The sequence below is a fragment of the Enoplosus armatus genome, chromosome 12 (genome assembly GCF_043641665.1).
Source record: "Enoplosus armatus isolate fEnoArm2 chromosome 12, fEnoArm2.hap1, whole genome shotgun sequence".
NCBI classification, from domain to species: Eukaryota; Metazoa; Chordata; class Actinopteri; order Centrarchiformes; family Enoplosidae; genus Enoplosus; species Enoplosus armatus.
Genome location: NC_092191.1, coordinates 12,374,169 through 12,390,298, shown reverse-complemented (window position 1 = coordinate 12,390,298; position 16,130 = coordinate 12,374,169).

Here is a 16,130-nt window from a genome sequence, read left to right as displayed (position 1 = left end):
TCAAAACGTATATACGCATAAAAGACCTTAACGTCACTATAACTAATCCGTCCCAAAGACAGGGAAGCCGATGCTGTTGGGAAATGTCATTCCCAAAATACAATGTATGAAAATCTGAGAAAAAACAAATAACATTGTGAATTTGTGTAATTTCTGTTGCAAAAGGCTGATTTAATGCACATGTAGCAAAAAGTACTATAATTGGCTCTGTTGGCAGTATTTTACCCAAATTCTTTTGTAAGTCATTTGTAACTGTTGCGCTTTTACATTACTTCAATATTGGTGCTGTTTAACAATACTGTATGTCGTTATATTAACCTCACTACTTTTCAGGTGAACAGTGTTGTACAATGCATTTTGGCTAGTTTTCTTTTACAGTTAATTAGGTGTTTTACTATTGCTTTGGTTTTAACAAAATCATTGTTTTATAAAAGTGTAGTCATGCTACAAAGTTTTGCTTCTCATCGAGAGTAGATAAGAAGAGGTCAGACGATTTTTATGGAACAAAGCACTTTATCTTTTAAACATCAGTATTCTAGTTTTTCCCCCATACTTTTTAAATCAGCCACCAAATTGACATTTTAGTTTATCTAAAAAAATACTTTATTGTGTTTTACATTTTGGAAAGTGAAATATAAGGTTTGTGTTTAGTTTTAATATACAATGTACTATTTATGCTGTAATTTTATTTATTCATGGACTTCACACATACACAGCATGCTCAGTAAAGAGTTTGTTAGCTAGCATTTAATTAACAATACTGATTTTTTTTTTTTTTTTTTTCTGACATAATTAACCAGGGAGAAGAAATTATTTCATACAATAGTTACAGGACATTGTAATAGAACGTTCCTATGATGCGGATAAATAATTGATCTATTTTATTTTAGTTATTAAAACAACTGTAACTGTACAGTTTTTCTCTTCCAGCCTTTCTGATGGGAGAGAAAACTGGCTTGACAAAACCGCAGTATTGTGGTAGGCAGGCAGGCAGGCAGGGTTTTGAGAGCATATAAAAAGGCTTTTAATTACGTCTGTTTGGGTAAGACTTAAGGTTACGGTTAAGGTTAGGGCTATAGCATGTGCTTTATGAAGAAACACTATGGAAATGTTACTTGTGGAGTCATTGAAAGAACAGGAATCTGGATTTCCATCTTTACACAAACTAAATACAAGAAAGATTCTGAGTTTCTGAGGGATTTAGCGAGGGAGACAGTGATTAACAGAAAGAATGAGAAAGTAAAACAGAAAGAGAGAAGGGGATGAAGTTTGGAGAAAGACTTATGCAGACATACAGTTTTTACTACCAGAGCTGCCTTTTTGTAGGCAGCCATACAGAGACCACAAGCTGGCATTTTCAGCTCCCCAACGAGAACAACATGTTTGTCTGGAAGAAAAAATAAACTCCTCAATTCATGCTTCAACACAGTAAACAGAGGCCTTATTTTTACTGAAGCTGGGCCCAGCTAAAATATACTGTATCTTTCTACACTTTCTACAAACCAAACAATGATGCAACTCCATTTTCTTTACAACATGGAACTTGTATTAATCATGTTGTTCTACCCCATTAATGCTTTGATGTGTTTGGCTTATTGTCTTAGTGGTTAAACCTGTTAAGACGGTTTCTAATGGACAGTTTCCAGGACCCGTTGTGGAAAAGACACGTCACTCATAAAGACAACTGTAGACTTAATTAATTTCTTTAGCAGATTGTTGTCCTCCTCACTGGGCCGTCATGACTTTGACTCCACGAAGAAGTCATGGAAATAATTTGTAGCTTTTTAGAATAACCTCTTATAATCATTCACGCCTGGCCAAACACTAAATACTAAAGACTGTTGGAGATAAAATGTTAGACAATAGACCTGAACATCTAAATTGTGTTTGCTGATATGCTTTTCTGTTGTTTTGTGCTTGTGTACAGTTGACATATTACCATGGTCTGTTCTGTGTGTTATTTAAAGTGATATACCGTTCCATAGCTCAAGTTGGTTCACATTCACCACTCATTACTGTATTTTTTACCCATGCTATAGACATAGCACTGGGGCATTGTTTTCCATGGCCAGTTGTGCTTTTATTTTGCCTTTAAAGCTGAGAGTGTGAGCTACGTGGTGCTTGTCTCCAATCACATTCATAGAAAGCTGTGCTCTCAGGGACTTTGACCTCATCTAAATATTGAAAATAATGTTTCATTTGATGTGATTTAGGTTGCCTTTAGCTGTGATGCAAACATGATGACACCAAATGAACTGGAGCTGAGTTGTTTTTTTTTTGTCAGCACTCTTACAAAAAGTAATCTGTACCCACATGTTTATTTTGCAGGTAACAATTTAAGGTATGAAGGTGATAAGCTTTGTTAGAAGTTAGGATAACTGTGGATAGACACTGGCTGACTCAAAAATTTCAGTTAAAGAACAAATCACAATTCATTCATTCATCATTACTGTGAATCAATAAAACTTCATCACATACTAAGCTGTCCTCTGCTTCCTGCCTCCTTCTTGCTGTTAATACACAACACTGCAGAATATTTGTTTATGAGGAAGTGGCTCGAATTGTATGTTTTCTCTGCATCAAGAAGATAGTAAATGTTAAATTATATGTAGCATTTTCCTTCCACCTGAAGGAAGATCTGATCTGTCCAACTTGGTTACTCAAGCACTCTGGTTTCTTGGGTTTTAGACACTTACTGGAAAACTTTATTTTACATTTCCCCTAAAATGACTTGGCTGCCCAAAGACAACCCTTTCAAGCTGTTAGTTTCTGTGACTGAATCCTTTGCAAATACTGCCCCTCATGGGAACCGAGAAATTGCCTTACTATTTAAGTAACAAAAATACACAAAAGTGTCCAGGAATTAATGACTAAAGTCAAGCATATCAAATCTGGTAGAAGCGGGTGGAGTAATCAGCTATGTCTGGAAAGGAAATTTACTCTTAACAAAAGTCTGATTTGATCACAGCTGACAAGTCCACCCAGAAAGAAAACAGCAGGGCTGTGAAGTGGTCACTCGCTGGGATGAAACAGCTGCTGCGCAAACAGGAAAGGAATACTTGAAAGCAGAGCACCTGGGTTCATAGAGTGTACTCACACACATTCAGCATCCTTTCATGCACTTTCAGCATATTATATTCCTATAAACACATGCAAGTGCACACATACTGGAAGCAAGTATAGTGGACTTCACAGATTATCTTAAATTAGGTCTTAAATTTGGTCTTTTTATTCTGTTGAACTTTTTTACCTTTGAAGATGCAAGTTAGAGATAAACCCACTTGCTCCTTGTGTAGTTTCACTTGCTCTCTGGAAACATGTCGCTAACTCGGAAAGAGCTCATATTATCTCATCACACTGGCAGACACTAGATACTAGTGTCTGGAACTTGCTTTAAGAGAATATGATTTTGTAAATCAGAACTTGATTACATCTCCAGGAAGGCTCCTTCTTGGACATGTGTGGACCTATATCCAGACTTAAACCCAAGCAAACTGAATCATTCCATCAAGATGAATCAGAATCGGAGAGAGAAAGCGATATGAAAAAACAAATTAAAAAAAAAAAACTTGAGGAAATATGACCAAACTCCATTCATGAACGCTCGGCCACGCAGTTCTCGTTTTATCCTTACAGGCCCACTTCCTGTTTGCAGCACGTGTTTTTATTTGGGAGGCCCCCTTGCCACCCCACCCTGACCTGATGGGGACCACAGACGGCTCCACAATGAAGACTGTGTGTGCTTTCTCAATGACAGACCTGTCCATACAAGCTACAAGGAACACCCCCCCCACCCCCCCGCCCCCAACCCCAACCCGTCACACACACATACAAACAACTGGACTGCATAACAGGTTTTCTCTTTTGGAAGCAGTGTTCCATGGTTTATAAGGCAGACAGACATGACGAAGGATTTTTGTGATCAAACTTCAGATTATTGAGCAGGAATGTCTTCGCTGAAAGTCATGTGACACCTTTGATAATAGGAACTGTCTGGGTTTATGCTGCCTTCATGATGGCTTGCCTTTCATCACGTTCTGGGGTGATGAGCTGCTACTATATAATCTAATGCTCATTAGTGCTTCCTTCCACTTATAATTGATTTACCTGTTTTCATTGTTTTGTATATGTTCAGTATGTGAGTGTGTTCCCATGTGCTCGTGGATCATAAGCAGACCACCTGACGTACAGGCCCTAACTCATCACCTGGGATTGTTAATATTTACTGATAAGGAGACGCTTTCCTGAGTAATGAATGCATTTGCATAATTGTCCCATCGTGTTGAGTGAAAAACACATTATGTGACACATTCAATTTCCCTGTCTGGCCCATTGAGAGAGTAAATGAATAGGCAGTGAGATATAATGACTTACAGAAGCAAAGAGAACACTTATTAGTACAATGCCTTTTCTTAGGTGCTTGTAAAATCTGCTTCTCTATGTGCTTACTGTATTATTTGAGCATTGTGTACAAGTGAATGTGTCTGTGTGCGTGCAAGTGCTTGTGCATGTACATACCCCCCCTCAACCCTCCCCAATCCTCTCCTATGAGATTTATTGCAAAACAGCCCTGTGAGAGAGTACACATGCTCTGCCCAGTCTCCGTACTGCACCCTGACAATTACTGCTATATATACCACTCCAAATGAGAGCCATGAACCGGCGTGATTATAGGGTGGAGCAGCAGCAAAGAGAGGGAGAGGGGGGAAACGAAAGAGTGAGGCGACTTGAGAGAGAAGGGCAGAAAGAGTGAGAGGGAGAAAGAAAAAGGGCGACAGGCAATACAAGTGGAAGTGACTGAAGTCTGCTGTTAATTGTATTGTGTGTTTTTCATAAATCACAGTGTATATGACAAGCTATGTTTTAGTCTACAAAGCTTCCTTATTGAAATAGTGAATATGAGATTAAAGGGATGAGAGGCATGCAGGGAATGAGCAGCATTTTCTGGACGGAGAAAAAGTCAAGCTGGTGACCTCTGTCTGCATACTTCTCAATAAATTACACAGCAGAGCTTTAAATGCAGGGATGCTGTACTGACTACGGCAGAGGTTACAATAACGTTTGGTAAAGAAGTGCTGCCCTCTTCTGGAAGTGAGGGAAACCAAATCAATGGAATATGAATGAGAACTTGAAATTGAAGGAAAAAAGTGACAAGAAGACACTAAAAGAGATTTAAATCAATGTGCAGATCCTTTTCTCGTATAAATTGTCCACAGTTGGAGCGGAAAAGTGCAAGAAAACAGAGAAAGATTTCTAGAAGCGTGACAAGAAAGTAAACATAAAAGAAGAGAATAATGTTTGACACAAACATCCTGGTAGGTGAGGAAGCTTCCACAGGCTATAAACAGTCTCCATAACTCTTCTCCATCCATCTCTCTCTTTCCCTGGTGGCTGTCCAACACTGAGCTTGTCACTTCAGCTGAGTGACAGCGACAGGGCTGCCTTGACTGTGTCGTCACCTCCGCCCGGCTGTCTGGTGACATCAGGCTGCATAAAAAGAGACTTCAAAAGAAAGATTGATAACACAGGAACTGATGCCACAGCAAAAAAATCCCCACATGTGATATATTGAACTGCTGCATGTAATAGATGCAGGTTATTGCAGAGCTCAGGCCCCCGTTGATGAGCCATTGGCTAAATAGATCAGTCTACCTTACGGGGTCATGAGATGTGGGGAAAGTGGTGAACTGGGAAGAGTAGAGAAATGGCTGTTCTTTTAATCCCCCCCTTCATGAGTGGAAACCATCCCTGTGGGGGTGGGGTGGGGATCACATTACCCATGGACCAATTTTCATCGTACAGAAACCCACGCTCTGCCTCACTCCAGCGGCTCGCATAATTGGAAGCATCTTGGCATGAAGATAGAGTCAAGGTGGCATATCAATGGGCGCGTACTCCAAGGGCATGCAGATAAGAAAAGGCTGCTTCTCTTAACAGGTCGTGTCCATGATAGGGTCACTGGCCCTCCCTAAAAAGACAGCAGGCTGGGTGTTGACTCACATACAAATAACTAAAGCTGATCAGTGGTGTGGAGCCTTGTAGTACAATTCACTCCCAGTGCTGCTCATCCCTAACACCAACAAGAAACTGTTTTGTTACCAAGCCTTGTCTCATTATGTATGCGTGTGTAGCAGCAGAGAATCCCTGCAGCTCAGGATAAAGAAACCAAGTGATGAGACTTTTACAGACTACATGCAAAATGACTGAAAGTCAATTCTTATGAACTGTAAGATCAGAGCCCTGCATGGAAGTGATTCTGTAACTACCCCACACTGTCATGTCAAGTGCAATCCATAATGCAACATCTTTCATTAGACCCTCCCTGTCAGGTAAATGCCCACACCTTTCAAACCCCACACCACCTCTTTGTATGTTTGTAAAACAGGATTACTGTTCAAGTGGAGATAATATCTTTCAGACACAACAAAAGCCCTGTTTCTTCTCCAGGAACTTTCCCAGGGGACCAAGAACATTTTGAGGAACTCAGGTCCTTTACTTGCATTTCCTACACAGGAACCAGGGTCTAAATTTAGTTCCTGGGTGATTGTTCTACCCCCCCAAAAAGTCCCTATTAGTAGTACTTTCCAAAGGTTCAGAGTAACATGTTTTTTGATATATGTATAATATTGTAATTTTGACCAACTCTAAGCCATACATCAATTCAGACCTGCATAGTACTCCTGCCCACTCTGTCTCAGCTAAGCATTCTCCATCACCCCACTGCTTCCCGTCCTGCAACAGTATCCACTCTGCTCTACGCCTCTCCAGAAGGGGGAGAAGACCGGGGCTGCTCTGCCTCCGCACAAATAAAACTGTGTGCCAAGCCGCATTAACTCTGCATTCTTATCGTCTTTCTGACTTGAGACATTTTATGAGCGGGTGCTGTCAGCCCTCTCAGACCTCAGCAACAAGAAGAGGCATGCTTTATGCCCTCCTGCATCACCAGCACCACTGTTTACTAGACACCATTATCATTTAACTGCATGTACACTACGAAAGGTCACATTTTGGACTTCAATTTATCACATCTCATTTTAAGATGCATATAATGAAGCTTTGAAGCTGTTCCTGAGCGGTAAAATTGAGCAAAGTTGTGGTTAAGTTACACATAAACACAGCTATGTGTACACACCTAGTTGAGGCAGGAGACCTGCTGTGGCCTCTGCTGCCGGCCTAAACCAGCTCTCTGGACTCTCTTAAAAGTTTCTGCCCACACAAACACTGACCGCACTGCACCTCACTGTCTCTGAAATAGGCGTTTTTGCTTGCTGAGGAGAAAATGACTCAGTAGTGTGCTGGAAATGTGTGCATATTTCCACAAATATGTCATAAAAAGTGTTAAATAATGTGAAAGTGTCTAATTTTAAATCAAATAGCCAGTGGCATGTTGTATATTGGTCAACATGCTCCACCATGACAAATTCATTTCATACTCCTAAGTTTACAAGTTAAATGTTTGGTGTGATCATTTTTGCTTTTCAGTATGCATCCACTGTTGCCTGAATCAACTTGTATTCATTTCAGCGACATCACTCTGGCTTGCACTCAACTACAGCATTAGTATATGCAAAGCCTCATAATCATGCTGTGGCTTTGGCCCCTTGTGGTTTCTGTAGCAGTGACTTAATTCTGCTCCACTAATCATAATAATTATAGATATTACAGTAGCCTTGGTAATTACCGTAGAGCACTGGCTCCTATCCTTTAATGGATGCTTAAACAAACAGATTTCAGATAAGTTTGGGAAGAAAACTAATTTATGGCCTGTGAGGGGAGATCAATCAGGTGACGGGGTTGGGGTGGGAGGGTATAATAGGGTGGGGTTCGGTAATTAATACAGAATGCAGTAAGAGATGGAACCTGGCTCTTCCTTTTTTTCAATTCTGGATCCCTTTCATCCCCATATCCCTCCTTCTCTCCAATCCTTTGCCACATTATTTATCTCCGCTGTCACACCATTGTTGTGATTATGGATGTCATGCAGCCTTAAAGCGCTCCACGATCAATAGGCCTGAAATTAAACCAAAAAATGAATTTCCGCAGTGTCGGCCACATGCACTCCTGAGCAGGAATTACCTTGCAGGAGAACGGCTGATTATCACACTGAGGAGACAGAAACACAAGAGGAGGGATAGTGTTCGACTGAGGCAGCTACAAACCACAGATCACACGGCATATATGTTGAAACTTTGTTAAACCAAGCCCTCAAACACTTTCAATTCAGCCAGAACTCTCGTATTGGGATAAGTTGGCTCGAACAGGTAGAGACTGATCTGTGTCTTGAAAGATGTTTGTTATTAGTGCATGCTGCTAATATCCCATATCACAGCATCTACAGGTTGAGAGAGCCTGTGTAGCATTTAGTACTAAATGTCTGCAATGTAATGTGACACGTCTGGGTTGTTCATAATGACACAGGCCAACTAAGGACATGATGTAGTCGTTTCTTCCAGGCTGAGATCGATACACTATTAGGCATGATGAGATGAAAAAGTGCTCATTACTCCTATCATCAGGTCATTTGGAGGAGCCTGTAGACCGGGAGACTTTGCTCAAATGGCAAGACCTCCAGTCATGAAAATGAAAAACACAACACAACACAATAATGAAATAAAAGCGTGAGGTTTAGGAGAAAGCTTATGAGAGTCATAGAAGGAAGAGTGTTACAGAAGAGAGAGCAGGTTTGTTGCAGTAGAGAAGTGCATCCTGTATTCAGTGAAGTTATGTTATGGTCAGTTTTATACGCCACATGGCTTGACAGTTGCAGTCTTTTTGGAAAGCAACAAGCACAATATGAAACCTTCTTTTTCTGTCACTGTACCCACTTTCACTTTGCAATCTGTCTTGCGCTGTCCACACCAGCAATTACTATTTATCCTCAGCAACTGACATAGAACTGCAGAGAGGAGACGAGGATCTCAGGGGAAATGTTTTCATGCTTTTAAAATACCTTGTGTGGCTCTCTTAAACCAGCCGGCCTTTCAGCATCTTTCGCCATTTGCACATCCCTCCACAGGAGATGGACGCATCCTTTTGTACCGCACTTGTTTCCGTTGTCCCTCATTTATAATCGATTTGCTATTAATGCCAGAGCATCACAGAGGGAGGGTGACGGGGGTCGAAGTGGGTGCAGCTCCTTGACAGGCTTTTTCATCTCCGAAACAGGAAGTTTGGTTTACATCAGCCATGGGGCGGGAACTGTCATCAGGAGACCTCAGGGCTAATGGCCTGGATTTATGCGATCCTCTCCTCCTCTCACCGTGGACCAAGTTGGAAGAAGCTGAAGTCACTGTTCGGAGGAATTTTTAGTGTTTTCCTCTGTAGGTTATGGCTACGGTTTGGAGAGGGAAAGCTGATGGAAGATCTATGCTCCAGAGAAATGTAAACATCATTATTGGTTCCTGTGATAAGCAGTGAAATCTGAGCTTAAATTCAGGCCTGGCTGACTTTAATGCATTTATATAACATGGTGAAGTACTTCACCTAAGTCATTTCTTTCCTTTCCCCTGACTTGACATGTCAAGACAAATTTCATTCATCACTCCTCCAAGGAGCCTGGTGCTGGGCAGCAACCACAGTTTGGTTTTCAAATCAATTTGACAAATCCTCTGAGAATTATAAAACAGTCTTAGAGCAAATAATGGCCTGACACTCTGCATTAGCAGAAAAGATATGAATCACGACTGACGTCTGACCGCGTGGCTTCTGGGTTTACAAAGAAACATCATGTTCTGTCACTTATGACACTGTGGAAAGATGTCAATAAAGGTTAGCATTTTGAACAAAGGACAGCCATACCTGGAAGCAACGTGTATTATAGCCCAATGCAGTCACCAGGACTATCTCAGCCTTCAGCGCTGACCCAGCTTCATCTAAAAGTGATGAAAACATCATGTGACTTGTGACCTGGTTTCACAGTTAAACTCAAAGTGAAAAGTTAATTCTAGTCATTAATTCTGTCTGTGTAGATGAATTGAATTAACGGTCTGTCTCGGCTCAAATTTGACAATATGCATATGACCAATCAACAATATTTATCCTTTGTATTTCATGATGACTCTACCCTTCTACTTTATTTGTGTTTTTGCTGCTGTATCATTCTTTTCCTTTTGCTTTGTATTCCTGTTCCTTCCTCCTCACTCCGTCTCTCTCTCCCATCCTCGTGAGCATCGCAGTGACTGAACTCATTCTCAACTATTTATTTGCTTTATTTCCTGAGATCAGCTATAAAGAACAAACACTATTAAGCCAGCCAATCAATAAGGGAACATCAGCGCTCTTACCCCCCCTCTCTCTGCAAAATAGATTTATATCTTCTGCCTGAGCAACATAAATCACATATTCATACATTAAATTAAAAATGTGATTGATAGCAACACAGAGAGTGTGTACAAAACCGCATGATGTAAAAAAACAAATATTAGTTGGGGACTGCGGAGGGTGAAGAGAAAACAAGCGTAATTCTTCAAAGTCTTGTGAGGACGTCCAAGTTCAGGAGATGAGTTGTTGCTTTAGGAAAAAGCAAACTGACACTTGGTGAAACTGTAGCTACAGAAGCAAATCATGTAAATAATTATCAGCATCTAAACTCAAATATGAACTCAGTGTTACTGAACAGTTTCCACAATAGAAACACAAGCTTTAAGAATGGCTACAAGGCTAACTCAGGGGTCCATGAGACATTTATCTTGGCTTTAAAGGGGCTGGTGAGCTTCCAGCCTCTATCCTCTGCATGTCATTCTGTGTGTGGAGAAACAGGTTCGTTCACAAAGTGACACTTAATGGGATATATACAGATTGTGTCATGCATTACAGCGCCCAGTGGTTATGGGAGCATTCCAGAGAAGAGAGGCAGAGAAATATGGATCCATCAGAGGCTCGGCCAGAGAGAAAAAGGTGCAGGAACAGAGAGGGAACGAGAGCTGGGGGTTGGGGGGCTGCCAAGGACATTTAAGAGAGCTGTCAGGGGAGGCTGATCTATGAAGGACCCTGTTGGCTAAACCTATATCCCAGCATGTGAGTGTGTGTGTGTGTATGTGTGTGTGTGTGTGTGTGTGTGTGTGTGTGCTGGGGAAAGACATAAGTGCAGTCACATCAACGCATGCTGTAACACATGTGCTCACACCCTGGAGGCTTAAGTGCAGCAGAGTCATCCCGGTGCACCGGTTCAAAGACCGGAGCTGGAGCTCATCCACACAGAAAATCAAATGTGTTTTCTGAGCACGAGATGAAACAGAGAGTTGGAGGGTAAACAACAAGAGATAAACTGCAAAAAAACTGTATGCTTTCTGGAAAAATGATGTATGTGTAATAAAAAAGTTGAGGTTTAGTTTTATGTTATAATTATCATTATTGTGTCATGCAGCAATGGCTAGTATGCATGAAAGGTCAAAACAAAAAGTCCAACAATAAGGTTATCAATTCAGGCACATCAACATGTAACATATACTGTAACATAACAGGACTCTCAACAAAAACTCCTAAATTAATAATAAAGCATAATTATAGCCATCAGAACTAATCTGCCAACCTCAATAGCCGAAGAGAGGAATACCATTTCTTAAAAGTGCTCCGCCAATTTCACTTCACACATTTCACACAGATTCAGGACTCTGAAATGAAACAGAGCCAGGTTTTGCAGGGGTTTCGTCCCTTCTGCCAAAGAGCCCTAAATAAGATACCTAACCAGGTATAGATGTATGTGTGTGTGCATATGTATCTAAGTATATGTGGGGATTTAGGTCGAGATATGTATGTGTATATATGAGCATATGTCCACCGTATGTATTGCATACATTTTTATGTTTTTCATGTGAGACACAAACGTGCTTTCATATCAAATTCCCCGCCTGGTACAATAAAGATTAAAGATTAAGACTGGTCACAGGGAGTTCAAGTCAGCCTGTGAAAAACTATTGTACAATGTCTGTAGCTCTGGAGGAGCTTTGTCAAGTCTGAGAAAATTTCCTCACTTGAGTAACTTTGGGTTGGGTTTGGAGACCACACATTTTTAACAGAAATCCTGCGTTACAAAGTGGGGATGTGGAATTTGACAGATATGGTGTTAACCAGGCAGGGAGCATCTGTCAGGATGTGGTATCAAGTTGCATTACGGGAAGTGTAGTATGTATCCACGTTAATATGTTGGTACGTTGGCTGCATCAGTTATGACCACTCTTCTCTCTTACAAGGTCCCAAACTTTATGGAAATGCAACACTAAATCGCTGGAAATCGCTTTTAATAAATGGTTTCTACAAAGGATCATATGTGTACAAATATTGTTACTCTGTCAACCAAGTTCTTGAGCTAATAGTAAAAAAAAATGTATTTTAATTGTGTGTTATTTGAGAATATAAAAGTATATTCTTAAAATACCTAAAACAGCTGTATCTGAGGTATCCCAGCAGCAGCAGCAGCAGTGGGAATCTGTAGGTAGCCAACAGGCCTGTTAGCCAGAGGAGTGAACGCCAGGCAACCCTGCCAGAGGGGACACGGCTTTGGGACCATTACTAGAGCTTAATGATATGAGAAGTGTTCTCCTATCCACCGCGGAGGGGATTCATCATGATGCTTTAGCACTATACATCTTTCAACAGCCCTTAAAGAGGAAAGGGGACATTTCTTCATGCTGTAGTAAAAGCCCCACCCTTCCCCTTTCTTCCCTTGAGCTTTCTACATTCCTCATCTTCACTTAAAGAAGCTCTATTTTAAGATCATTGCGTCTAAGAAGGGAGGAGGGGAGGAGGGGGGCACGACCTTGGCAACGAGTGAGGGTGAAGTAAGGTGGTGAGAAGCGCTGGATGGGTGTGTGTAGTCTGATGGAGACAGTCGCAAACCACAACATCTTGTCTGGGATTTGTCCCAGTGTGCCCCAGGGGAAGGAATACAATTCACTCTCCGTCTCAAAGTCACACTATACACTGTCACTGGCTTCAGCTGAGTGCTGATAGATGTCTCTTTGTCCCCTCATAAATAAAAACACTCTGGTCTCGGCTGTGAGAGACTGTAGATCAGGGAGTAAATAGCTGAAGGTATCATGCGCCACAGTACGTCAAACCTGGAAGATTTTCTCTTTCTCTAACCCTTCACATTTTGTGACCGTGTCATGAGAACTCTGCAACCTGTAAATCAAATGGAGCAGATAAACAGCAACACAGGAGCAATCCGAATTAAGTAATAGCAGTGTTGACTTTGGGTCTTTAACTTAATTTTACAGCCTGGAGCCAATATGCAGTAATCACAGCACGGAAAAGCTTAACGTTTCTGTCCTGGTATTTGCATTGTTTGAGTCACAGCCCCCTGCCTGCGGATTTACACCAGTAGATCACAGACAATAACAGTAAAGACAGAAGTGCACTGGTTTATGACTTTAGCACTTTCAGTTTGAAGTCTTCCAGCACCAGTGAGTTTAAATTATGGTGGGAGACGTCCTTGGGATGTGAACATCTCATTTCACCAGGCTGTGCGGAACCACACACACACACACACACACACACCTCATTTCATTGGGGGTCTCTGGGAGGCTGGACTCAGTGGAGCATGACATAAGAATTATACATCTGGCAGCAGTAAACCTGCAAACTCTCTCTCTCTTTCTCACACACACACTTGTGACTGTTATGAGACAGAACACTAACTTTTTGCTCACATCATGTTATTTATTATTTTTGAGGATCATTGCTATTGAGGCTTGTAACTCTGCTCTATGCAAATGTGATGCCGTCGTTTTATTCCTTTTATTCCTCAAAGACAGCTGAAACAGCCCTCTGATTCTTCTTAGACAACGTCAAAGAGGCAATTTAAGAACTCACAGTTTCATTTGTAAGTGTGCGTTTAATTAGGCTGCTTTAATTACTTCCCTTTCTTCAGTCAGGTTATTGATACATCAAACTCAAAACCTTAAAGAGCCAGAGGTCAACAGATACGAGAGCACAGAATATGGGGTGACTGCGTGACTATTACTGGTGACGTAAACAACACAGGTTAACAAACGTTTTCACATCAGGTGGCATTTATTATTAGTCAGTGAGCCCCTAAAACCAGGTTTATTAATTGATACATTATTTTTTTTTACACCTCTGACATCTATTTCTCCGATAGTCTTTATTCAAGCCACCTATTATTCCTTATTTTTATAAAAAAAGAAATAAAAAAACATTGGTAAAAAAGCAGAATCAATCAACTTGTGGGCATCATTTAGTTAATGAAATTTGGTAAATTAAACGAATTATTAACTATTACTGAATCAAACTATAGTAGCCAGTCCACATGTACATCACAATACTTTAATAAAAAAATAAAAAAATAAATTGTATGGTCGCACGTGGATGGGGCAGGAGTCAGAGCATCCCAACTGAACCGAGGAAGCTCCGCATCTTCATCCCAGCTGCGCCCTGCTGCCACATCATAATGAACACCTGGGGACACGCCCACCCACTGCTTCCCAGCCACGTTATTGGTCGTGTGTTTAAACGTCTCGCAAGCCGTCCGGCGATTGGCTCAAACATCTCACAAGTGATTTCATAAAGAAAATCTTTTGGAAGTTGTGTAAAGGGGATAAGTGGGAAAAACCCTTGAGATAACTGCGGCTTCCACGGCACAATTAGCCGACTGTCTGTCCCTCTCTGTCTCCCTCTCTCCTGGCTGTCAAGTCGCTGGAGGATTTGCCGGAGTTTCCCAGCGTCTCTGCATCTGTGAGTACCTGAGTTTGCTTGCTGCTGCTGCTGCTGAAGCTGCTGAAGCTGCTGCCTTCCTCCGGGTTCAGGATGACTGTAGCGCTCCGCTGGGATCTGCAGCACAAAGAGCCGATAGAAAGTTGATCTCCGTCCTGATTTGAACGCAACTTTCTGCTCAGAGCAAATCATAAGTCCCAGTTAAGACGCTCGCTTATCAGTTTTCAGTCAGATAGCTCGTAATGCAGTTTTATCACCACCTACAGTAACTGCCACGGATTAAGTGCCGCTTCACACAAAGTGGATTCCCTTAAAAAAAACTGCCGATGAGCAGAAAGAAAAGACCGCAGGTTTCTTTTGTAAACAGACTCTTTCATTGCTGCAAGTAACCCTGTTTTCTAAAGATTTGTGTCATCGTTGCACATTTTTCTGGTCATTTTTCTTTTTAAATTAGTTGCTTTTTGCTTTTGTACTCCATTCATTTAGTGTTGTGCATTTTGTCCAATTTCATGTTTGAAAAATATAGAAGAGGATAGATAGATACTATTTTTATACATTACCATGCATGTATTATTATAATTTAAAATAGAAATCTAAAAGTTATTCAGTATTGTGCATCATATGGGTGATAAAATCAAGAGTGCAACTTTCTACAAAAACTAAACTAAATAGTTTTCGTCATGAAGTTTTGTTGTTGTTTTATGACATATAAAATGCTTTAAACTATTGATATGATCAGTGTTTTGTTGTGAAGCAGATGAGGCGTTATAGTGAGTCCTTGCACTGTTCATCTTTGCTTGAATGAGGTTTCACTGTCTGATATTCACTGTGGTAAACGATGGCTGGTCTGGAGTTAAGCATTAATGTCAATTGTTGATCACTTAGAGTGACTGTTAAGTGTAATTCATTGGGACTGGTACAGCACTGTGTGTGTGTGTGTGTGTGTGTGTGTTCTGCAGTCAGGGTGTCCTTCACAGAGAAGAGCTTCTGGAAGCGTGTGTTTGAAAGTGAAGATGTTGCTGGCTCTTTGTCGCAGTGTTATCAGGATCAGAGCTGGGCTTGAACGCTCCAGGAAGCACATGCTGATGTTGCATGCTGTGGTAATGGCCTCTAAATGCCAGCATAAATAACCAAATCGAAAACATTTCTCTGCTTCAAACAACACATCTTATCCAGGGCTATTTCATGGTCTTTGACTGTTTTACTACAAATGACTTTACTTGATGCGTCCTATTCTTATAGCGGGACGGCTTGTTGTTGACCCTGCAGATGTTACATCCTAAAACCTCAATGAGTGCATCAACGCTTTGTGAATCCTTGCTCGTAGAAAAGTCACATTGCAACTTTACTTGGTGACTGAAGTAGGGTGTCTTTGTTTTACTGCAGTGAACGCGGGGCAAATCGACTGCGTGTCCTTGACTGGATAATGTAGTACCCCACCATTTTATCAGGCCGGT